The sequence below is a fragment of the Giraffa tippelskirchi genome, chromosome 9, assembly GCF_054371585.1.
Source record: "Giraffa tippelskirchi isolate mGirTip1 chromosome 9, T2T-mGirTip1v1.2.pri, whole genome shotgun sequence".
Lineage (NCBI taxonomy): Eukaryota > Metazoa > Chordata > Mammalia > Artiodactyla > Giraffidae > Giraffa > Giraffa tippelskirchi.
In genome coordinates this window covers 26,124,507-26,150,944 of record NC_137283.1, presented here as the reverse complement: position 1 = coordinate 26,150,944, position 26,438 = coordinate 26,124,507, and the positions used below count along the sequence as shown (strand labels likewise).

Genomic DNA, 26,438 nt, shown 5'->3' with positions numbered 1-26,438 from the left:
AATATAACATGCATAATGGAAACTAAGAGAGGTTGAAATACTGTTTAAGGATGACACAAATTTTGACCAAGCTATGTCTTTGATTGTGAAAAGAACCTGAAATAAGCTTTGATGGTGTGAGGCATCTTTGGAAGAAAGAAGGATTTCTGCACTGGAGTCATGGGATTTGGGGTTAACACCTGACTTTCTCTCATTCTAGGTATGTGCCTTTGGTAAATTCACTTAAAATATCTGGCCTGTTTTTTCCCTTACATTATAAATGAGAGGGTTGCATAAGATTGCCCTACGTGCCAACCTATAGGTTTTATGAGATTGTTCTGGTTGCTAACCTATAGGATATGGGTTCTTTGGGAATTGCCATAAGATTGGAAAATTCATATGCATCATCATGATGGAGAGACTGGACACATTATATACTACAAAATATATAAGAAGGTTCTGCTATTTAAAATGTGAGTTATACTGTAATTAACAAAACTGTACATTCAATTAAAAAGTGTTACTGAAGTCACTGTGACTTTTGGGTATCATGCATTTTCTCTCTCAGAAATACAAAAAAGTAATAAAATTACCTGAGTCCTTACTTTGAGCCCGATACTGATGTTAGCAAATTAAACATATTACATTATTTAATCTTCACAAAAGTCTATAAGTCAAGTCTATTAACATACTTTTTACACAGACTTGGTAACTAAGACAATGAAGGAAGTTCCAAGTAATAAATAGTGTTAGAAGGATTCGAATCCATGCAACGTGGAATGGCCTGGAGAAGGGAATGGCAACCCACTACAGTATTCTTGTCCGGAAAATCCCATGGGCAGAGAAGCCTGGTGGGCTACAGTGCATGGGGTCAAAAAGAGTCAGACACGACTGAAGCGACTTAGTACGCAGCATCCAGTGTGGACACAGGGGCTTCCCTGGTGGCTCAGATGGTAAAGAATCCACCTGCAATGTGGGAGACCAGGGATCGATCCCTGGGTTGGGAAGATCTGCTGGAGGAGGGCATGGCAACCCATTCCAGTATTCTTGCCTGAAGAATCCCCATGGACAGAGGAGCCTGGCTACAGTCCACGGGGTTGCAAAGAATCGGACACGACTGAGTGACTAAGCACAGCACAGTGTGGAACAGAGTCGATCCCGTGATACAGGGATATTTTCTGTCCAAATCATGTGACAATAGTAAAACTTTCACAGTTAAGATGAATCCATAAATTCAAAAGGGTTGAGGACTATTTGTGTTTCAGATTCCCTTTTATCCTTTAAAGACAGTCTAGGGTAGAGGTTAAAAACAAAAGTTACTGGTAAATTAAACAACAAACCATGCCTACAGTCTGTTATCTTAAGTCATAGAAATATCTCCTCACATCTCTATGAAGATATTGAGAGAGGCTTTGCCTTTAAAATCAGAAGGGCTGCTAATTAAATGCTCAAGTGTGCTGTTGTTTTGGGAGGCATACAGATATTAAATGAAACATTCTACTATCACACACACAAAATGGGATCCCAGTGATTAAGAGTGCTCTCTACTATTCTTTAGTTGATGAATTCTTACCCTGAGGTTAAAGGGAGAAAGTTTAAAGGCAGATGATCAGCCCAAATTAGCTCTTCTGACTGATGGCTGAGTCAGGATGGTTTATTCTAGGCTCTCTGAATAGCCAGACAATAGCCCATCCCAATGCCAGGGTGATTTCTGATAAAAACTGTATCACTGAAGTAAAATTAGCCTAGTGTTTCTCAAAATGTAGGCACCTAATGGATAGTAAAAACAAACAAGCTAATATGGACAAATTTTAAAAGGAACATGAGTTTAAATAAAATTCTACATTGCAAATGTTTATGAAAATTTAACATGCTAGAAAGGTAAGTATTTAAAGCATCTTAGAATTATTAATTATATAATATTATGATCATATACATTCAAATTGAGTGGCTATAAAGTCACTAATTTTTGGTAAGTACCTTAAATATGACTCAAAAATTAGTACCAGAAAAATTATAACATATGAATCCTCAGAGATGTTTCATAATTGTTTAAAAGAACAAAAGAAACAAAAAAAAATAGAAATAGCTTTTACAACCCAGCAAAAGTTTATCTTTATTAAAACCTTGCCTACCCCACAAAAAGGTTTTCAAATAAATCCTAATTTCCTAATTATCACATGTAACAAGTTTTTTCCTAAAAAGTTGTATTCTAAGGGGCAGCTAAAATAGTCTTTGGATATACAACATAGGTTACCCATTTTTCTTCACAGTACATCTCACAAAATTGCTTACAAGCACACAGGCAAGAGAAAATTGACTGGCCTTTATGACCTTAACAAAGAAGGCACTCTTGTAGGCCACTTGGCAGAAAGCACTGGAAAAACTCAAGGAAATCAAGTTTTATAAGGATTTATCCTTATACTTACTTCAGAGAAAAGATGGCTATTCCGTTAGATCCTCTTCTTTTTTTATCTTTTTCATCTTTAGGTTAGTTACCAAGTTTTAATTTGATTACTGAAGCTAATTCTCACAATTTTCCATATTAGAGATCAATATATATACTCCTGGCATTTTTCCTAAACAACTGATTAATTTTTCAGTTTGGATTCAGTCTGTGAACATCAAGCAAGTGACTTTCTATGCAAGTTATTGGCAGAAGAAATTAAGGCATATAAAATATAATTTTAATTATTGAGCCTTGTCTTTCAACTATTGTATGTTCAAATAGATAATTTACAGACAAACCTATTGAATCAGATATATTTACAGAAAGACTAAATTAAGTCACCCTCATTTTGTCACTTAATAGGTTGGATTAATTTGGGAAATTAACACACTGCTTAATAAAGTAAGAGTTTACGAGTTACATGAGAGGAAACAGGTATCCCCCTTTCTTATGGGAAGAATATTTCTGACTCTTATTGTCTATTTAAAAAATACTTCTTAGGACTTCCCTGGTGGTCCAGTGGCTAAGACTCCATGTCCCCACTGCAGGACACCCAGGTTCCATCCCAGGTTAGAGAACCAGATCCTGCGTGCCACAACTAAGACCTGATGCAGCCAAATAAATAAATATTAAAAAAGAACCCCAAACCAAAACAATCCCAGTTCTCACAAACAATATAAAAAACTCACATAAGGACCGTGACATTATTTTTGTGCTGGTTGCTATGGTTTGAGAAGTATTACATAAATGAGAAGAGAATCTTATCATTTTAATCCCATTTTATGGATGGGAGTATTGAGGTCCCAAAATTAAATGAGTTCTCATACATAGTATGGGACTAAAGTAAAGTTGAACCCAGGCTGGTTCCCAAGACCCTGCTCTTAAAATCTAAGCAGCTCCATATCCACTAATTCAGGCTTGCCATCATTGTCCGTTTTCCCTCTTTAATCCAAGCTCTGTTCCATATGCCTAAGATAGAAGAGAGAAAATGAAGGCCTAAAAGTTAGATGCCAAGCCTAATGACTTGGAAGGAAATCTTATTATTCTCTCTGAAATAAATAATGAACTCCTGGAAGATGTAATTAAGATTCTGGGGAACAAGCATGATAATGACTTGTAGGAGTCAACATATACCCTTGCCTTTCTTTAGATCTCTTCTTTTGAATTGATCCCCTATTCACATGTCTCCCTCACCTCTCACTGAAGCTAAACGGTACTGAGAATTACATTCAGTGGTCTTCAAAAAGTACTCTGTGAAGTACTAAAAACAAAATTCTCATTTATTAGCCTAGTGATCTCATTAAGGAGCATTACTCCAGCTGTCAGCTTAAGAGCTCTAACAGGGCTGGATTCCCAGATCCTGAAGTATTTGGCTGGGGTGGGACGAGGGCCGAGAATGCCAGCTTTTTTTGTCAAAGGGTTTGACTAAATAGAAGAAAAATGCTAAACAACCCTAACACCATGCCGTTTTATACTTTCTCTCTCTGGTGAGAGTCTGCTCTTTTTAGAGAAAGGGCCATTTCATGACAGAATAATTGGTTCTGATTCCACAGTTTTCTATGTCAATGTTCTTTTTTCCATGAAGCCTCAGAAAGCTCTGAGCTCCATTGGGGGCGGGGGGGGGATGGAAATCAGGATACAGACTCAACTCATTTAGAAGCTCCAGCCCAGTTGGAAAATCAGGCACTGGAAACAGAGCAGAAGTCACAGAAAGCAAGGAGTCCTTCCTCTGAGAATTGCACAAGGTCACTGTACTCAGGGGCTTTCCTGGTGGCTCAGATGGTAAAGAATCTGCCTGCAATGTGGGAGACCTGAGTTTGATCCCTGGGTTGGGGAGATCCCCTGGAGGAGGGCATGGCAACCCACTCCAGCATTCTTGCCTGGAGAATCTCATGGACACAGGAGCCTGGCAGGCTACAGTCCATGGGGTCGCAAACAGTTGGACGGGACTGAGCGGCTAAGCACAGCACAGCACTGTACTTGTGCCTGGAGAATTTCATGGACAGGGGAGCCTGGCAGGCTATGGTTCATAGGGTCACAAAGAGTCGACATGACTGAAGTGACTGAGCACGGTCATCACTGTCATGATCAGACCATGCCTACCAGGTGACCTGGGTCAGCCTGATGCCTCTCCTAGCGCACAGTATCCACCCACTCACCTGTTCTTCAGGTCCCCACTTAACACTTCCAGAGGTCTTCCTGACACAAATTACACCATTGTAAAGTTGGTAATGGGCTAACAATAAAAGTCAGAATCTAGCAGTGTTCAGACAAATGGGTAAAAGTAACTGAGCAATCAGAGATATGATACACATGCTAATTTAGGTGAACAAGTAGGATTATAAACGCATCCTGCGCTCTGGAAGCATTTCCTCTCACATTTATTAGTTTCTCTGCCACAACGCTATTTATTAAAGTATAATAAGAGCCCATTCGTGGTCATGAATTACCGGAGATGGGTCTTACCAGAGGAATTAAACACGCAACAGCCTGTGATATGAATGAAGGTGTTTTAATAACTTTGGGTTTGGCAGCCCAGTAAAACATTATGATCATCTTGGGATTTACACTGAAGTTAGCATTCCTGCTTAATGGAAGCAGGTTGCACGTGAATAGCCTATGCTCACCTAACTACATGTTTCCTCCTTAGGGTGATATGGGTTCAGATTAAAGAACATACAGAGGTATATCATCTCACAGGCATAAAATTGCAAAGAATGTGGATGTTTCTATAAACAGTAAACACTTGTTTCCTGGGTTAGGAGGCAGTTTTAAGTAGTGCTCAAGAGCATCAACTCTGACCCTGCTGCTCATCAGCTACCTCTGAGCTTCCATGCCCAACTGTGAAATGAAGAAAACAATACCCTGACCTTTATGAGGTTGTTGAGAAGATTAAATAACTTAACGTACTTCAGTGGTTGAAATTAAATGCTCAATAAACTTTAGCTATTAGCCTATTTTTTTTAACTTGTATTACTATTTTGCACTCTCCTACTTAGATTGGTGAGGAAAACAGTGCCCTCTAATTTTGGTAAGAACTGTTATGTGACTTTACTCACGTAAGTAGAGATGGGATGTGGAATGACAGAAAGGGGATGAGAAGGAATGGAAAAAAAGGGATGAAGATGAAGTAAGAGGAAGGGGAAGTAAGGAAGGACTGAGAGGAGAAAAAAAATGTCAGAGTCTATATCAGGATCCAGTAATGTGGAATATTTAATTCAGGAGAGATTAATTAGAAAGCATTACTCCAATGGAAAGGGCTGTGCTTAGGCAAAGAAAAGTTGCTGGTGAAGAGAATTAGAGGCGACCAGGCAAGGGTAGAAGGCCCATAGCTCTGCTTGTCCTACTGACACTTCGTCCTTTCTCATCCTTTCTTTCTTTCCTTCCATGTTTTACTCCTTTTTTTTTCCTGTTTCCCTCCTACCCTCCATCCTTTCCCCACTCCTTCTCTCCTTCCTTCTTTCCTCCCATTCACCCAACAAACATTTATTCAGGCATCATTAAACCCTCAGAACATCATAAAAATACACGCTACATAAACCTCAGTAACAAAGGCGGAAAGATTAGGTATCGGGTAGAGGATATTGCATAGTCCATCAAGACAGAGAAATTCAGTGCCAGTAGAAGTGTGAGTGTATGGTGACTAACAAGTTAGAGGAATGCTCTGCTTTTAGGGAGCCTGCATTTTCATAACAGACACAAAAATCTCTATCAGAATAATATCATTTGATGAGAGCTACTACGAAGAAAGTGTCAGAAGGTAAGAGAGAACTCACAGGGTGCAGGGTGGTCAGGAACAGGGTTTACTTCCCTAATTTTTGAATCGAGGTTTAGCATTCACCTACGGAGTGCAGCATTCTAAATGCATAACAGAGTGCATTTTATATCTATATATACCTGTGCAACTATCACCAAGATCAAAGTCCAGAACATGTCCAGAGACTTGGTTCACATATTTTAGTTTTTCATAAATGATATTAATAGCATGCTATTTATCTCCTTTTTTTTTTTTTCCACCAGGCACTATTTTAAGACCTCTCTCTACTACACTATTTACCTATGTTTTCTAACCTCTGTACATACTCCGTGATGTGCATCAACAATACTTCTATTCATCCTCTAACCTGGTAATGGGTCTAAGGTTGCTTCCAACATTCCAGCCATCTAAAGAACACTGAAATGGACAGCTTCAAACATTAACACTTACTGAGCTGTATGAATTTTTTAAAGAAAAACCATGAGTAGAAGTAGTAAGTCACTATCTGAATCTATAGGAAGAATAATTTGATCAATGCCAGACTACTTTCCAGAACACATATCACTCTGCACTCCCACCAGCACTGTGCATTTGACTGTTGTTTTGTATATTTACATCCCCTGACATCTCAGAATTTAGAAAATCTTTTCACATAACTCTAAAGCTTCTGAATTTCCTCCTCTTAAACTCATCATTCCTTTCCTGGGGTACATTTTTCAAAGTGTGTGGCTGTCCCCTTCTTGATGATTTATGTGTAAGAAGAATATTATTGAGGTAATACAAGCTGAGATGTGATTAACACAGGGGAGCAGACCCTGAAAAGATCGGGGAGGACCAGGCAGAGGACAATGGCCTTCAGGCAGCACGGAGGCCCACTGTGTAGAGGAACAGGGAAGTTCACCACTGTGGCTGAAACACAGTGGGAATGGGTTGGGAACATTGGGAAGGAAAGCAGATGAGGTCAGAGATGGATAAAGAGCCGGAAATAGCCATGTGACTCAAAATCTGCCAGATGGGACAGTTTTCCTGTTCCACTTGCAGAATTTTTAATGTTGAACCTAACCTTTTACTTGCCATCAATGAATGGAGTATGGCAAGCACAACTGCAGCTGATGTGCTTTCAAGAGGTTAATAGTAATAAAAGTGTTGTGTTAGTCGCTCAGTCATGTCTGACTCTTTGTGACCCCATGGACTATAATCCATCAGGGTCCTCTGTCCATGGAATTCTCCAGGCAAGAATACTAGAGCGGGTTGCCATTTCCTCCTGCAGAGTATTTTCCCAATGCAGGGATCAAACGTGCGTTTCTTGTGTCTCCTGCACTGACAAGCAGATTCTTTACCACTGCACCAGCTGGGAAGCCCAGTAAAACAATTGTGATTCTAAGCATTTAGAATATCATAAAAGTGCATTCTAAATAATCTTAATAACAAAGAGTTAAAATATTCCAAATCATGTAGAGGAGAGTTTGTGTAGCAGACTAAGACACACCACTGAGAGAGCTCAGAAAATTGCTTCCTCCTCACGGGAAAGACTAAAAATAATAATAATAATACATTTATTTCATTAGACCAGTCTGTGGAGATGTTCACCTCAAATTACTATTGAAATGAGTCTACACAAGGTAAGGGATTTTGAGATTTAAATTTAAGGACAAACTTCTCATTTTTAAGTAAAAACTCAAAGGGTAGTAAAGGGTAGTAAGTTAATAGCTATTATAAAAAAAAAAAAAAAACAACCCTAGGACTGATTAGTGAGAACATTATATAGTCTTAATAAAATATATTAACTTTTCAGATGTTAATTAAGCGTCTAGCAATATAAAAATAATGTGATTCAGAAGCAATGTATCCTAAGCCTCCTGGAGAACAGAAATAGAAGATTTATTATTTTAATCTGTTAGAGAGTGAAACAGGAGAAGGAAATGGCAACCCACTCCAGTATTCTTGCCTAGAGAACCCCGTGGACAGAGCAGCCTAGTGGGCTGCTGTCCATAGGGTTGCACAGAGTTGGACACGACTGAAACGACTTAGCATGCAAACATTGGAGAAGGAAATGGCAACCCACTCCAGTATTCTTGCCTGGAGAATCCCAGGGGCAGAGGAGCCTGGTGGGCTGCCATCTATGGGGTCTCACAGAGTCGGACATGACTGAGAGACTTAGCAGCAGCAGTAGAGAGTGAAATAACAAAGAATTTGTTGTTTGACATTGGGACACGTGACATCTAACCTCAATATGTCTGGCCGACAGTAAAAAATCATGAAGATAATGACGAGCATGGTTAAAAAAAGAAGCAAAGAAGAGTAAACACGGAGATAACTATATTTATGTTTGTTGTTGTTTAGTTGCTCAGTCGTGTCTGACTCTTTGCGACCCCATGGTCTGTAGCCCACCAGGCTCCTTGAGAGATTTCCCAGGCAAGAATACTGGAGTGGGTTGCCATTTCCTTCTCCAGGGGATCTTCCCGGACCAGGGATCGAAACTGCGTCTCCTGTATTGGCAAGCAGATTCTTTATTGCTGAGCCATGAGGGAAGCCTCCATATTTATGTTTATTTTATAAATAATTTTTTTCAAATGTTAAATGGGAAGTTAATCTCTCTTTTTAGCTATTTGATTTGAAAAGATGGTGTGGAATAATAAAGGGTGAAGATAGTTTTTAAGCCTTTGCAATAAATGTTAAAATAACCATCACAATTAAGAAAACCTTTGATTCCTCTCTCATCTTTAACAGTTTTGCTTCTAATTTTAAAAGAAGATATGATTTTAATCATTCCTTGTTACTCTGCAGTGATGATTAGTAATTTGATATGCACGGAAGTGCTTTGAACTCGTAGAAAAAAGAGTCTATAAATATAGAACTCTCATTCTTTCAAATAATATCAGAAAATGTTTAATGTACAATGAAAATGAAATATATGTTAATAATGTAATAAGATAAAAATGCAAATAATCTAAATTGATATAACGATCAAAACAACTGTAATTAACTGAGTGGCCTGAGAAGTCTAGAGCAGATACACTTGCTTACACAGATCTATTCTGTTTATTCTGTTTTCCTGCAAATTGTTCATGTCCTTTTCTGTTTCTCCTGTTGGATCCTAAGCATCTCAGATCAGGAGCATCGTCCTCAACTCTGTGTCCCCAGAGCATGGGATAGGGTAAGAGGTCAGGAAACATATGAACTCACGCACTTGAACTGCTCTACCCAGTGAAAAACTGAGGGAAACACACATGCTTTGAAAAATAAAACCAAAATTGGCTTGATTCAGCTTTTCTGTAATCATCAGCATGCTAAGCATTCATCATTGCCTACTCTATTATATACACACACACACAAACCCATATACAAGGAAATCAGAAAGACACTGAAATCAGAGCAAGACATATGAGTCTGACTCCTAATAAATATAGATTTATTAAACATTTATGATAGCGTCTAGTGTTTAGTAAGGCTTACATAAGTGCTTGATTTATTTAAAAACAAACAAAAACCAAGCTAGGCCAAACCTATGGTGGCCATTACCTTGTCAATCTTGGGCACCATTTTTTTACTGCTCTGAGCCAGGGTTTCCTGTATCTGAAAAATGGAATACTTCTTACTTAACAGGGTTTTTGTCAGGGGTAAAATATGGAAATGACTAGAAAAGTATTTAGCATGCAGGTTCAAACAACACCATCTCTTTTTCTCTAATGCTGCTGTCTACACTTTAAAAAATGATCTAGCTTGACTGCTATAATGTGTATCTCTAAATTTATTCTTAAATAATTAACTTTTGGTATAGTGAGTTTCTATGATGAAGAGTCATACAATGAGGTTTTACAGAATTCTGTGTAAAGGTGAAACTTTAGTCCCTTGCTAACCTGTGAGTCCCACCTGTCCACCCCCAGAGCAATTTGTAAATGCCTCCATTCACTGCTTATCATTTGGCTTAAAGGTCTCTTTTTCACATGTTTCTCTATTCCTAGATTATGAGCAGCATCAATGCAACAATTATGTCTTCTTTACTGTTATATGCTTTGAGCCCAGCACAGAGTAAAATAAACACTTGCTGAATTAAACGAACAAATGATATTGGAGAAATCTCAAAACCTCCTGACTCATCTGCTTATGCCTGGCTGCATCACAAAACTGGAAAAGTTAACCTGCTCTGGACAGAGACTTATAACTGGGTTTAAATGGTTAAAAATAAATTTCTGAATGAAGTGTCTAATTAAAATTTGAAAGTAAATTTTACACAAAGATTCTCCAATTTAACATAAGGCTCTTCCTTTCTCCTGCAAAGATCCCATTACTTTTTCTTTTAACTTTCCCATTTGTTTATCTTCAAACAGGAGATGTTCATAATCATCTCTATTTAACAGATAGGAACACTGAAGTTCAGAGCTGCTGTGAAATTGCCTTCTCAAACAAGAGCACCATCCTAGTTGGGGTCATGATAGAAGTCCTTTACCTTCCATTACTCTTTCAGTTAGACTCTGCTTCCAAGTAATTAACACATTTCCTTTAGCTTGCAAAATAATAATCCTTTGTACAGCTCCAGTGTGGAAAATCTTTATTTGAGAAAGACTTATTTTGGAAAGTTTTATACGAATGTGTAATCGCAAGCCATTGTGAAAATCACCATGGCATTTCAGGTTTAAAAGTGTAATCATCATCAACAATTCTCTGCAACCACGACAACACAATGTGTCCCTTTCTATCTGTTTACTCTTAAAGAATTAGAGACTATTTAAGGATTCATATTACCATGCATGCTATACCAAATGACCTTACAAAGGAGAAGATAAAAGCTCTGGGTACTCAGCTTTGTAAATCAGTGCTAATGATTACTTCGGATTACATAGGTATACATAAAAATTTAATTCCTTGGGAAGCATTAGATTAGATTAGATATAGAATCCTATAGGAATCTAGCAATGACAATGATATTTTAAGGAGAACTTTATTATAATATTTGTTTCCATAAGTTTATGGATCAGTGTTTAGTACCTGTTATGAGATCAAAGCAAAGGAAGATTTCTTCTACCTTGAATTTCCAAATCAGAAGACTTTTGACTACTTCTGTTAAAGATATATTAATGTTCATGTAAGATGAGGAGAGAAGAAAAACTCAAGAGGGTTAAATGTGTGACCTTGTAATAGAAAGAAAAAAAAAAAGCATCTTAACTCCAAGGTTATTTGTGCCTGACTACCAAGAGACCAATTCAGTTATTAACAAAAATATCAAGAACATACAAAGGCTTCATGTATTTTGGTTCTACTACTCTTAATCACAACTTTTTAAACTGTTTATACTAAAAAAGGGATTCAAATTGTCCTTACTGTAACCAAATTAGTTTTCATAAAAGCTCGTGCTCAAGATCAAAAAGAGATAGGAAACCAGTATTTAAAGAAATGATTATTATTATTTTTTTTTACCAATTTACCTCTAAGCCACAGGTCATTAATTCATCTAGCTGAATTCGAATGCTTTAATCTTATATCCCAGTTATTTGAAACAAGCTGATTTAGGAGTCTAATTAAACATTACAGTATTTGTAAGAACCATTCTAAAATGTATGACACACTTCTCTCTCTTAGTATACTGAGTCTGAGGAACACAACTCTTATAGCAAAAGCATTAGTTAACATAATGTAATAAACTGATGCTAAGAGATGCTCCAGGGAGCCACAGGGACAGAGTTGAAGTCACTGTGATGAATGCTCCCAATGCCCCCTCAGCCTCTTGTGTCCCTCATCCTGTCATATCCACACACCCCACAACTCTGCTACTCAGTGAGTCCTTTTCCCAGACGAGCCCACTCTTCTAACCACGCTCATCTTTCTTCAACAGTTAAGCTTTTGTATCATCATTCTATGGTGAGGGACAGGAAAGCCTGGTGTGCTGCAGTCCATGGGGTCACAAAGAGTTGGATGTGAATTGGTGACTGAACAACAACAACAAATCAGCATTCTGTATTTACTTTTAAGCAACAGGCTGTGGTTGGAAAGCTCTTACAAAGCAAGCTCATCTCCTAAGGATAAACTTTGCAAAAGATATAAGATCTTTTATGTTTATTAGACTGAAGGGTATGCTCCTCAGAAGCAGAAGCCTGGCTTCTGGCGGTATGTGAGGCTCTGGGGTACACACTGCACATCTTCCAAGGGCATCTATTTTACCATGTGGATACACTATGGGGCAGGAGGCAAAAACTGCAAGAATCTTCAAAGTAAGATCTGAGACTTCAAAAGGTTCTTGGGTTTATGTTTGCTTTCCCATGGCTATATCCCAGAACCCCTAAGGTCTGTGCATTTTTTTCTCTCCTCTTTTCAGAAAGAGAGAGAGAGAGAGATGGACATTATAGGCAGAAAGAACAACAGCATAACTGCCCTAAATGCTGGAGGTTCTGAGGAGTAAAGGATAGAAGGTCTGGTTAGAAGGAAACATTGGCAAGTGGAATGGGAGAGTGTCCTAACCTGGGTTGATACCAGATGGTCCACGCTGCGTGGGCAAGACAAGAATCTGAACTTGACTTTATCTGTGATAAGCAGCTGCTGAAGGGCTTTAAGCAAGAGAGTAAGGTGACTGAATTTACATTTTAAAGCCATAACTGGCTACTATGTGGACAAGGACTGTAGGGAGAGGCTATAGTGGAAATGGGAAATTTGAGAGGAGACGCCTCAGGTGCAGACACTGGCAGTTTCCAGGAGAATTGGAGAACTTAAAAGATATCCAAGCCTTTGTTGAGTGGAATTGCTGAGGTCAGAAGAAGGGAAGAGAAAAACAGCACACCTCACACGCATTCTCTCAGCTTGAGGAGTCTGGAGGTCACATGATGACCCCATGAAAGGTCATAAGGTCCTGCTGCTGCTGCTGCTGTTGCTAAGTCCCTTTAGTCGTGTCCGACTCTGTGCAACCACATAGACGGCAGCCCACCAGGCTCTCTCGTCCCTGGGATTTTCCAGGCAAGAATACTGGAGTGGGTTGCCATTTCCTTCTCCAATGCATGAAAGTGAAAAGTGAAAGTGAAGTCACTCAGTTGTGTCTGACTCTTCACGACCCCATGGACTGCAGCCCATCAGGCTCCTCCATCCACGGGATTTTCCAGGCAAGAGTACTGGAGTGGGGTGCCATTGCCTTCTCCGCATAAGGTGCTAGGAGGTTTAATCAGGACTGAAAGCAGAATTTTGACTCCACCCACAAACTTCTTGATGTCAACTGATCAGTTCAGAAATTCTAGTTCTTCACTAGAAAGCAAGGCAATATAATCAGAAAGAACTTAAAAGTCTAGTTCAATCTTAACCCAATGTTTGACTGCCCTCTACCACCATCCCCAACATACCACAAAGCAGTGGGTGTTAAATATTGCATAATTTCAGTTTTTTTTTTCGTTTGTTTTCAAAAACATGTACTCAGAAAAATGTCACAGGAAATAGGAACCTGTTCAAGGTGATCATGAAATCAAACAGAAGTTTCTAGGCTTTCAGAAATATTCTGACTTCCTTCTTCTTGTTTGCCATTAAACCCATTAAGGTAGGGAGTTCAATTAATTCTCCTCTGATTCTCGTTTCTCTCCTTTGTCTAGATTTATTGATTCTCCATGCCCTAATTCTGCAAAGCCACTTTGCCAGGAATCTCCTGCTTCTCATCAAGTAAAACAATCTTTCACAAGCTGTCTCCTTCTTGAAATCTTCTCTCTTCTCAGCTCCTAATATGGGGTTGGCCAAAAGCTTCATTTGGGTTTTTCCTTAACATCTTATAGGAAAAACCAATTGAACCTTTTGGTCAACCCAATACTTTCATTCACTTGGCTCTGATGGGTTCACCATTCTCTATTTTTCCTTATTTAGACCAATGTCTAAGGCTCCCGCTTAAGCATTAGAAACTATTTCTGATTTATCTTTTTGATAAGATCCTTTCCTCTCACACAAAAGGCAAAAAATAAATGTATACAAAGTAAACAATTACCTAACTTTTAAGCTAAGTTTACTCTCTAAGGGGTCCATTCTATTTTAGAAAAGATGCCAAGGGATCAGGAATTTTCTTTCTTAATTGAAGTTGGTGAAAGTGAACTCACAAACATCTGTTAATTCAGTAATTATTTACTACACCTTTTCAGTAAGACAGTGATGCTGTACTCACTGGACAAATGAAAGAAAGGAGGATGGCTAAGTCTCCTCAATGTCCATTATTCTGGTTCCTCTAACTGGGGGACCTTGAATATGATAAATCATTTCTATGCTTGACTCTCTTTGACTACAATGTCACCTTTTCCTCCCAACTAAAATTGAAGTCTGTTTCCTTTTAAGAAAAGCTTAATACACATTTTTCCTTACAGAACTCATCATGTTCTTAAAAGAACCCAGGAGACAGACCACTGTACTGAAAAGAACAATTAACAGTTATCAAAAAACCTGAGTTTGACTAGGGCTCTGACATACACTATGTGATTTTACTCAAATCTGTCTATAAAGATCTCAAGATTCCTTATCTGTAACTAGACTTTTCTATAGTGTAGCTAATGACCAGCATACTACTGCAAACATTGATGTGGTTATGAAACAATATAGTTTGCTTGAGATATTGGGGGTTTTTTGCTTGTTTTTTTGTAGGGATGTTTTTAAAGTAGTGGAAAAGAAGAGAAAAAAAGATAGATTAGACAAGAATGGTTCATATTCCAACTACAAAAATTGTATCATCAGGTTCACTACTTGTGGTCTTGAAAGGAAATTCAAATATAGAAAAATCTTTTATAATAACCCTAAATATGAACTAAATTTTACACTCAAAACTATTCATCACAGCATTATAACAGCAGAAGTGCAAACAATCTAAATGACCAACAAAACCATGATGAGATTATCTATTAGAACAAAAGAAAGCATAGCCCTAGTTACATAAGAGCAATGGAATCCTCCTCCTCAAAGAAATTCTAGATAGATCAGTATTAAAGTTAAAAACAGCATAAAGATCTGAAAAAATACATATTTAGTTGAACATACTTATAACGTGGAGACTTTATCAAAAATGACACTCAAGGCAGAACACTATAAGTAAACCAAAGGGATTTTACTATATAAATTTTTGACACTCTAATAAAGCAAAATAAGGAAACAAAAACGAAGCCCACTAAATAAAATAATAAAAGGTGACAAATCAGATAAAAAGCACAAAAATGTGCCAAATATGACAAATAAAATGATATTCATCTTAAAATATAAGGAATGATTTAAATCATTATTTTTATATTAAAGATTTTCAATAAGAAAAGATTGTTTCTAAAGTGTTCATACTAACATGGAAATGTTACAACAGTAAGAGAAAAAAATGTAAATATGTCAGTGCAGTTGCTCTCGATTATGAAACAAAATATGTTAAGAAAAAATAAAAGAAAATAAGTGGACCAAAATTATGGCTATTTTGGTAATGTGGGTAATTTTACCTCTGTGATTTAAACTTGTTAAATTTTCTATGTTCTGTAACAAGCATCATTGATTTTAACACCTTAAAAAAAAAAAAACCCACAAACTTTTTTTAAAGTATCTTCAAGGGAAAAGCTTGGATTTACTTTACAAATCTTACTTTTCATATGCTCCTTAGTTTAACTATATTTAGTGGGGACTGTGTGTCAATAAATACCTCCTTTTCTCCAAGCATGCCATTCTCCTTCATCCAGACAATTCCCTTCCTTAGCATATCTACAATTTTGCAAAAAAAAAAAGCAATGTGTGCACATGCACACAGGAAGGAAATAAACAGCTGAAATAGAACAGCTACATTATTTCTCATTGTTAGTAATTATTTTCTTCCTGCCAGAGGAGGAAAGCAATAAAGAAAAGATATATAGAATTTTAGCAGTGAACATGTACTTATTAATTCTTTTTCAGGGCTAAAATGACAACTCTACTTCATTTCATACATTGTATCTTGAAAAATTTGCAAAGGGACAAAAGAAAAATGAAAGTTCCTGTGCTCAGCTTCCCGTTCTCAGATCTGAGGTTTACAGAAAAATGTGGTAGAGTGGAAGGAGGCCTGTATTCTCCTTCACAACTAAACACGGAAGTCTTCTTTCAGTTTCAGTGGTCAACTGGAATTTGTTATACTTTTCTATGTAAAGCTCAAGATAAAGCTTTGTGGAACCGCAGAGAAACAATAAGCGGAAGAATAATACATGCTAAATGTTCTTCGCAAAAGACTCAGAATTTTTTGTGCCCAAAGAAGATGTTTAAGTAGCAAGTTTAGAATACAAATAAATAAATACCTGATGGTAAAATATAACACACATTGCACCCATTCAAAGATATCCATTTAAAGATATCTCAGCTTGACAAAATATCTCAATTTGACCGCATATTAAAAAGCAGAGACATCAATTAGCTGACAAAGGTCCCTATAGTCAAAACGATGGCTTTCAAAAAATTGATACTTTTGAATTGTGGTGCTGGAGCAAAGAGATCAAACCAGTCAATCCTAAAAGAAATCAACCCTGAATATTTGTTGGAAGGACTGATGGTGAAGCTGAAGCTCCAATACTGTGGCCACCTGATGCGAAAAGTCAACTCATTGGAACAGACCTTGATGCTGTGAAAGATTGAGGGCAGGAGGAGGAGGAGGCAACAGAGGATGAGATGGCTGGATGGCATCACTGACTCAATACATGAATTTGAGCAAACTCTGGGATATAGTGAAGGACAGGGAAGCCTGACATCATTAACTCAATGGACATGAGTTTGAACAAACTCCGAGAGATAGTGAAGGACAGGAAGGCTGGCATGCTGCAGCCATAGGGTCACAAGAGTCAGACACCACTTAGTGACTGAAGAACAGCTTGACAAAGCATAATATCTTGTCGACATTTAAAGGAATCGTATCCTCCCTCCTAACTATACAGGATGCATATCATAAATGCAATGTACATACAAGACACATTCTCTAATAGGGGCCCATGTTTGTGAGCAACGTGACCAGTCTCTAGTTAACCTTTCTTTGACCTGATATTTTCTAGCTTAGCCAGAATGGCCCAGGCAATCATTGGCTTCCTGCAGACAGCTTATAACTTGGGGTAGGAAGGACCTTAAGAGGTCATCAACAGTGCCTGAATAAATTTCGCTCCATGGTGAGAGGATGCAAACTTCAAGCTCATGTGCTTCAAAGGAAATTAATTTCCCACTGGTCTTGCAACTTTGTGTTATATAAATCCCTGGATTTAAGACTAGGAATATTTCTGATGTGCTTTTGAAAATCTGATCTAAGAGTTTTAAAAAAGGAAAACAAAATTCTCCAGAACGAAGCACTATAGGCCTCTAATAAAAGGTTTGTACTGAGTAAGTCTTATCCCTGGATTATCTCCCTAGTACAGTAACTGGCTGGTTTTTAAAGGGTATCACAGAAATAAGACAGACAATAAAAATAGGGCATGCTCCGGAGGTGGTTCATGTTTTCATTCTTTCAACTGTACTTGGAAGTTCTGCCTGTCCTTGGAGGGCACACAACTGAGGCCTGAAACCAACCTGCAATTCAAATGTCTCTTGATGCATTTCCAAACCAGGCTAGATTGTTGGAGACATTCTCCCAAGGGTGCATTCAAACCCCACACCCCTATCCTGACAGAGATCATGCTGAATCTCTGTAAACAGACTTGGAATTCTCTGGAGAACGTCCCTCATTTCCCACGTGGAATTGTGTACGTGACTTTGTTAAAGAATTCCTTTCCCTTAGTCAGGGCAATTATCTGGCAAAGGAGGCTCTTGCATTCTCCGATTCCAAAAGAATTTGCATAGAACTCACCTGTTCTTTAGTCTTCCAGTGAAACACCCCATTGTTCAAAAGACCATTTGAAGATTATTTCCCTAAGCTCTTACTAGTATTCTACTAGCACTAAGATAGAGTATGATTGTCTATACATTTATCAACTCCATTATGTTTTTTCAATCCCAGGTATAAAGGTTCTCATTCATTTGGCTTGCACAGAGCTTAGAAGAATCAGTTTTATATGATACAAATTTTTTAAATAAATTTGTATTTTTAAAATAAATTTGGTTTTAAGTTATGTCCTCTATTAGGATGTCTTATCGTAGTCCTAGTAACCACTGCTGCGCTGTGTCCTATGCTTAGTCGCTCAGTCGTGTCCGACTCTGCTACCCATGGACTGTAGCCCACCAGGCTCCACTGTCCATGGGGCTTCTCCAGGCAAGAATACTAGAATGGGTTGCCATGCTCTCCTCCAGGGGAACTTCCCACCCCAGGGATTGAACCCAGGTATCCTACATTGCAGGCAGACTCTTTACTGTTTGAGCCACCAGGGACCCACTGCTAGTTGTCTCAATTTCTATTAAAAGAGATTCAAGGAATTAGTCTCTAATCATGTGCATAAGACTCAGAGGGTCACAAATGTAACAGCAGATATACACAGATGCTGTTCTCTGGGCAAAACCCTCTCACATTTTCAGTTCTAAATTTTCTCTACATAATGCTTCCAATGGAAATTCCCAGGCTATCTGTTTAATGCTTCCTTCCTTTGACTAGGTATCCAATTCGTGCGCTGTTTTCAAGTTCTCCCAACTCGGAGATACCCGGATTTTCAGCGAGTTTTGCATTTCATCTACTCCTTTCACTTGCTCAAGATTTCCTTCATTATATTACAATGGGCTGCTTATTATGACTTGGCTTTAGCAGACCAGCATTTCTTTCAGTTACACTTAGGATTCTTAATAAGTCTTTGTAGCTTGGAATATATACTCCCAAAATACTTCACTGAGAATCAGAAAAAAATCATGAGCACTTTGATATGTTCCAGTGCCTATTGGAGATATGTAATTGTGCCTCTGTTCTACTTCCATAAGAGAAAGATTAGCAATGCCTTAATTTTACCCTCTTTTGCATCTGCATCTTGTTCTAACATTCCTTTAACCTTCCTTATTCTTCACTCTGGGGCTTCCCCGTTGGTGCTAGTAGTAAAGAACCCACCTGCCAATGCAGGAGATGCAAGAGATGCTGGTTCAATCCCTGGGTCTGGAAGATCCCTTGGAGAAGGGCATGGCCACTCACTCCAGTATTCTTGCCTGGAGAATCTCATGGACAGAGAAGTCTGGTGCGTTACAGTCCACAGGGTCACACAGAGTTGGACACAACTGAAGTGACTTAGCACGCACGCATGCATTAGCCACTCTAGTAACGTAAAGGACAAAATTCTCTCATTTTATGGCTGAGGACTCTTGAACCTCTGCCACTCAACTAATCTATACTAAGGAATCCAAGACTCAGAACCACAGCTACGGAAAACCAAGAAATAACTTTTACTGCTTACTGGCATTAATTTAAGAAAACTCATACAGATTCTGTGTTATAGCCATGGGAAAAAAACAAAATATTTCACATGAGTATTGGAAAGCAGTTGGCAATATTAAGTATGTGCTAAGAATTAACATTTCATGTTTAAACCAGATGTCAGGTATACCACTTCTCTCTCTGAGCTGTCAAAAAAGCATAATACAGAGAAAAAAGGTCAAAGAATCCTGAGGGACGTTAGTGGTGCTTAAAGGTATAATGATTGAAAAAGATTGCTTTAAGTCTACATACATCACCACTTCAAATGTCATTTCACATCACCAGTGGAAACAGAATAGGCCTTCTCAAGAGATTTGTGGAATGCAATATGTTTTGGCAGTAGTCTTCAAAACATAGTATGGTTACTGTAAGCCAGCCAGCATGGGCCCCCTTATCTGAAGATCAATGATTAGAGATGATTGATGGACTCATTTTCTCACCAGAAAACACCAGCCTGTTGTTATTACTGTAACAGATGTAATGTGATCCACACATAATTAATCGAATTTATAAAATGCTAGAAGTATATTAACTAGTCAAAGCAACCCTTATTTTTCTCCCCCAGTTTTCATAATGATATAATGAAGACTCCACCCCCTAATACATTAAGAATTCTACAGCCAAGATTAATCAGAACAAATTCAGGGAACTGACTGCACGTGCTCACTGATAAGATATACGTGTCCTCTACCACTGCCCTTCTCTTTTCTTTCCTCCTCTCCCCCTTCTTTCCTCTCTCCCTTCCTTTCTTTTTATAATATGTCAGTACGGAATTCTATCTTTAAAGAAGGTTCATGTGTAACTACAACATTTAAAATTGGTAAAGACAGAATTGTTCTATAATGCAGGAGACCTGGGGTTTGATCCCTGGGTTGGGAAGATCCCCTGGAGAAGGGAAAGACTACTCACTCCAGTATTCCGGCCTGGACCATTCCATGGACTGTATAGTCCATAGGGTCGCAAAGAGTCAGACATGATGGAGTGATTTTCACTTTCCCTTTTGGGGAAATGTGAAGTCTGTACACTAAGCTATCCCAAACTTTCACAAACCCTTAGAGCATTTGGCAGAGGATATTTTGAAAATGTTTCTGGTATGTATGGTCTTTAAGCTATGTAAATGTTTCCTGAAGTGTACTTCTCAGAATATCCGGTCTTGCAAGATGCTACATAAAGGGTTCTCTTGTCAAGTAAGTTTGGGAAAAGATGCACACTAGAATCCTCCTTTAGGTTACATAAAATTAACACTGTGCTATTAAAAGCTCTGAGAAATAAAAGAAAGATGTTTTCTTTTGCTTTTCCTAGCATTTTTGCAAACTTTTTTTTTTTTTTTTTTGTAAACTGCCTCACTCTTTTATCTGATGCCTATTACTATTCCACAAGAACACATGGTGAAAAATGTTGCTCAGTGTCAAACAAATGGTCTATGAATAAAAACATAAAACCACAAGAGAAAATAAGGAGTCTATGGCAGGTACACAGAAAGCACCTCTACCTAGTGTATATAATGTTTCAACCCGATCCTTTTGTAGTTCATGAGCGTGATGATTGGGTGTTCACGCTGTTGCGTGACATGTGCCTCCCTGCAAACCTTGTTACGACACCGGCACATTACCTATCTGACGTAAAAAAAAAAAAAAAAAAAATGTTTCAACCCATGCATCAGATGGTCGTGGCAGGGGGGTAGTGCACAGGAAGGTTCCTTATCTGTGATGGGTGATCAAGACGAGGAAGTGCAGACAGTATGTGTCATGTTGTATAAAAATTAAAGGGAAAATTAAAAGAAGTGACAGAAGTGGGCTGTAAAATACGTAATACTTTCAAGTACATTAATGTCACTGAAAACAGTAAGATTATATTAGAAACACAAGAAAAAAAATGTCTTTTTTTTTTTCTTTGGCTACTCTGCTTGGCTGGTAGAATTTTAGTTCGCCGGATGAGGAACTGAACTGGGGTTCTCTGCAGTGCAAGCATAGAGTTCTGACCACCGGACTGTCAGGGAATGCCTGAAAAATTCTTAGCTTTCTACATGTACATAAAGATTTACATTAGGAATAAAAAATGATATACCCATAGCTACAACAGAAGAACTAGCAGGTGGCACCAGTGTAATGAACCCGCCTGCCAATGCAGGAGACACGGGTTCGATCCCTGGGTCGGGAAGATAGCCTGGAGGAGGGCATGACAACTCACTCTACTATTGTTGCCTGGAGAATCCCATGGACAGAGGAGCCTGGCAGGCTACAGTCTACGTACGGGGCCACAAAGAGTCACACAAGATTGAAGCGACTTAGCACACAGACACTGCTTAATTATCATGTTTACTCTTGGGAATACAATACTTCTTTATGGCAACTGAACTTTAGCTGACATCTACCACTGACTTTCCAAGTTCATTTCTTTTCAGATAAAACCAAATAGAATCTCAAAAATTACAAAATTTGTACTTTAATAAAACCTCACACGTTAGACCCTCATGACTTTGCTGTGTATAGTTGACCGGTTTATCCCCACTTTGGGGGCATAAAACATTTGCTAATAAGTGTAACAATGTAAACTAGACTAGAAGGGAAGAATGCTTAAGTGCTTCAGAAAATGGATATACAGTGAATTTGGAAAACTGTTTAAAGAAGGATTGAGGTGCTACTTCCAACACTGCAGGCCTCCAGGAGCCCATAATTAGTTGTTCTAATTAGCCGTGTTTGGAATTGTTTTATGTACTCCTGAATCTCATAAAAGATGAATTTTTAAAGGCTATAAACAATATTTTTAACTTTCTCTTAGACATATGTCCCCTTGGACTATTGAGTGAATGAGACTTTTTAAAAAATTAGCATTAATTGAATGTCCTTGAAGAAGAGAGTTCTAACTACAACCCACAGGCTAAAGGCACCCTCAAACCAAATACTGTCTGATCCATATTGCTAACATTTTGGAAAATTTTGCCAACATACAGTTTCTAGCTATTCTTGCTTTCCCCATGGAAATAATCAACTGGAGATGAGCAACATTTGAACACTTTGGGTGGCTTGAACCTTTCGTATGCCATTTTTCTTCATGATATATTGTTGTACTTCCACATTTTCTTGTTGGAAAAGCGGGATATCTTAAACTAGTTGTTGGATCTAGATGTCATCACATCTGGGGAAATTGAAAGAGAGATTACAAGGCCAAAAAGCTAAAGAAAACAATAAGAACATATGGTCATTTACATTATTATTAAAGTTATCTGTTGCTCCTTCTGTGACAGAATGGTTTCTGGCTCATGTGATCAGTATTGGCCATAGTACATGCTTCGCAAGACAGAATGGGAGCAAAAATGATATATATACCACCTGTGAACAGGCTGAATGGGTCTTACATTTTTTTTTTTTTTCCCTCCCATGAGAATGACATATCCCAGGGACTTCCCTGGTGGTTCAGTGGTTAAGAATCCTCCTTGCAATGTGGGGGACACGGATTCGATCCCTGGTTGGGAAACTAAGGTCCCACATGCCTCAGAGCAACTAAGCTCGAGTGCTACAACTAGAGAGCCCACGTGCCACCACTAATGAAGCCTGCTCACAACTAGAGAATAGGTGTACCACCAAGAAAGAGCCTGCATGATGCAAGGAAGACTTTCTACAGCTAAAAAAATAAAAGACAAATCTCAGACAGGGGCTGCTTTTTCCCAAATTAAGTAAGTCCCATGGGCTTCCCTGATAGCTCAGCTGGGAAAGAATTCACCTGCAATGCAAGTGACCCTGATTTGATTCCTGGGCCAGGAAGATCTGCTAGGAAAGGGACAGGCTACCCACTCCAGTAATCTTGGTCTTCCCTGGTGGCTCAGTTGGTAAAGAATCTGTCTGCAATGTGGGAGACCTGGGTTCGATCCCTGGGTTGGGAAGACCCCCTGGAGAAGGGAAAGGCTACCCACTCCAGTATTCTGGCCTGAAGAATTCCATGGACTGTATAAGTCCATGGGGTCACAAAGAGTGGGACATGACTGAGCAACTTTCACTTTCATGGAATATAGCGGCAACCAACCTACAGATAAAAGTGAAGCCATTCAGTCGTGTCCGACTCTTTGCAACCCCGTGGACTGCAGCCTACCAGGCTCCTCCATCCATGGGATTTTCCAGGCAAGAATACTGGAGTGGGTTGCCATTTCCTTCTCCAAACCCACAGCATAGAGCCTACAAAACTGGAAATCAACCTAAATTATTATAAGCCACTGAGACTCTGGAGTCATTTGTTACTGCAACAGAACTTAGTAAAAGCTTGACTGATACAGAGGAAATTTCAAATAAATAAAGAAAAAAAATTCTATATGTTTAATATGCCAAGTATGTCTGTATCTAATGAATTTAACTTAAGAAGACATTAGGAAAAAAGCCACAGTAAGAACTGTAACTAGCAAATGCAAAGTATGTGTGATAAACTCTCCATAAACTCAGAAAAGAACTGCATTTTCTGTTTTAAAAACTGCATATAAAGTAAATGATGCTGTTAAGTGATTTAAATATGCTACTGGGGAAAAAATTGTCCAAGTCTCAAAATCTGGCCCTGCCCATTCATCTGAACCATTTGGCTGGTCCCTGCAGACCTCTGAGAATACACAAAGGTGATCACTGTGATTTTTTTTCTTTTTTTTTTTTTTTTGGATGCAATTATCAACTGATTCTTGTAATCTAACTGAAAACTTCACACTAGTCATTTTACAATTTCCTGGTTTTGAATCCAGTATCACTTCCTAAAGTTAATAGGGAAAAATAGGTTTTAAATAAGAGCCAGACCTAAAAGGGAAAAAGGAGGTGGAGGATTTTAAAACTCCTCCCTGACAAGATCAGTCTGGGTTCTACTCCAGATGGGCACGTCCCCTGGAGATGAACACTCACACACAAACACACACAATAACAACAATAAAGAAATCCAAACTGCTCAAGGATAAGATGCTCTGTAAACTTAACCAATGCTCAGTTCTGTGATTATCAACAAGCACAGCTGACTGGCTGGCACCTATCAATTGCTCCACACGTGGGAAAGTGGATGAGCTCCAGGGAATATTCGGCTATGCCGTACGCTGGCAGCGGTACTCTCTGAGGACCAATGTTAATGAAGGACAAATTGAGCTGAGATAGGAATCGTCCAGCTTATAAATAAATGAACATCAATGTCCTATACAAGGCAAAAATTCCACTTTCTTTCTAAAGTCCAACATGCCCTACTTAACAAAATGCAACTCCTGAAATGCTTCAGTGCAGTCCCTCAGGCTCCTCTGTCCATGGGATTTCCCAGGCAAGAACACTGGAGTGGGGGTGCCATTTCCTCCTCCAGGGGATCTTCCCAACCCAGGGATCCAACTTGCATCTCCTACACTGGCGGGCAGATTTTTTACTGCTGAGCCATCTGGGAAGCCCAAAGAGTGGAGATTCCCAGGAAAGACTCCACATTAAAGAATGAGCATCTCTGAGAGTGGGATCGTGGAATACACACTTTCAACAAGTTCTCCAAAATGAGCTTCTTATGTTGCCACTAGAGTTCATGAAATACAGACTTTTGAGACACTCTGCACCTTATGTGTCTTTGGTCTTAACATGGTTGTGCTTATTTTCAAAAGTACGTGTCTAAGTGTGGCAGAGAGACCCGTTCCCACTTCCCCGGGGACACACAGTGGCCTTCCTTTGCTCTCACTGTGACTGTGTGACTGGGGACCAGTCAACAGAAAGTACACTTGGGTGACGTGCCATCTCCTGCAGTCAGAGGTCCATAAAAACCATCCATGGGACTTTCCCCTACTTTTTTTCTCTGCCAGCTCTACAAAGACAGAGGTAGTGACCATGGATTTTAGATGCTGAAATGGAGAGGCATAAATAGATGCAGCCAGAAGCCTACGATCAAAAACACTTGATGTGGACTTTGAGCAATAAATACGATTTGGTTTGAGCTAATATATTTTCAGATTTCTTTGTTACAGTAGCTCATGTACGCTTAATTAAAACCTTAGTACATACAAATGCATTTTTATGGCAAATCAATGAACATTTAACTCTCTTGCTAGCACACAAATTAGTTCTTAGGTTTCACCTAATGTTACTGTGTTTTTCTTTTTTGACAAAACCCACCAAGTAATAATTATCCTTAATTTCTGCTTAAGGTGTCAAGAATCAAAGCCTTTACCATCCCCGATTTGTACTAAAGTAACAGTGCAATTTTTACTTGAAGCAGAAAGCATCAGAGCTCTGCTATCTTTAAGCAAGTTCTTATAGAAGCACTATGGCTATAACAGAGGATTTAAACCTCCAGCTTACACATGTGATTTTTTTGTTGTTTTCATGAGCATAATGCTCTTTCTGACTTCTCTTTGTGAGTGGATGGAATTACAGTGAGGAAAACTCTGTGGACTTTCCAGTGGGAGAAAATTATTTTCTCACTGACTATAGCAGACCATTTACGGGATCTGAGAATGAAATGGGGGGCGGAGTGAGCCTTAATTCATGCTGCTGTGATGAAATATATGCAGAGCGGTCCTAGGTAGTCCTAAAATTTTCAGGAAACTTATTCACAGAATGAACAGGTAAATAACCCTAAATGCAGTTTCTTCAAATTGTCTTCTGTGACCCGTCTCCTGCCAGGACCACTTATGGTACATTCTGTGCTGACTTCAATCACAAAAGGATGCTTGAACAGCACAGGGGCTATTGTGCAGACATGTAGCTTCTCTTCCTTTGCTTTTTACATTAAATTTCCTCTTCTCCTTGCATCAGTTACATTACCTCTCCACCTCCACACTGGTATAGCCCTAACTATAATGCCCTTTGTATTAGCTTGAGCCCTTGGATGTTAAAAACAGAAACCCAGTAGACTCAGCTTAAAATATTAAAGGGAACAGAATACATATCCCTATACTGGGGCTGTTTCATGGCAACAAAGGGTAAGAAAGCAGCTGCTGAGGGAGGAAGGCTGGAGGG

General features: G+C 38.8%; 1 protein-coding gene and 1 non-coding gene across 6 annotated transcripts in view; one reads left to right on the top strand and one right to left on the bottom strand.

Annotated features, from left to right (window-relative positions):
• The window catches only part of CNTN3 (contactin 3), a 380,656-nt gene that overhangs the window by 144,061 nt on the left and 210,157 nt on the right, over positions 1-26,438 (bottom strand). The gene's annotated exons all lie outside the window — the stretch shown is intronic.
• Positions 21,009-21,113, top strand: LOC145522140 (small nucleolar RNA U13). The gene has a single exon (XR_014065950.1). It is a non-coding gene; the product is annotated as a small nucleolar RNA U13 (small nucleolar RNA).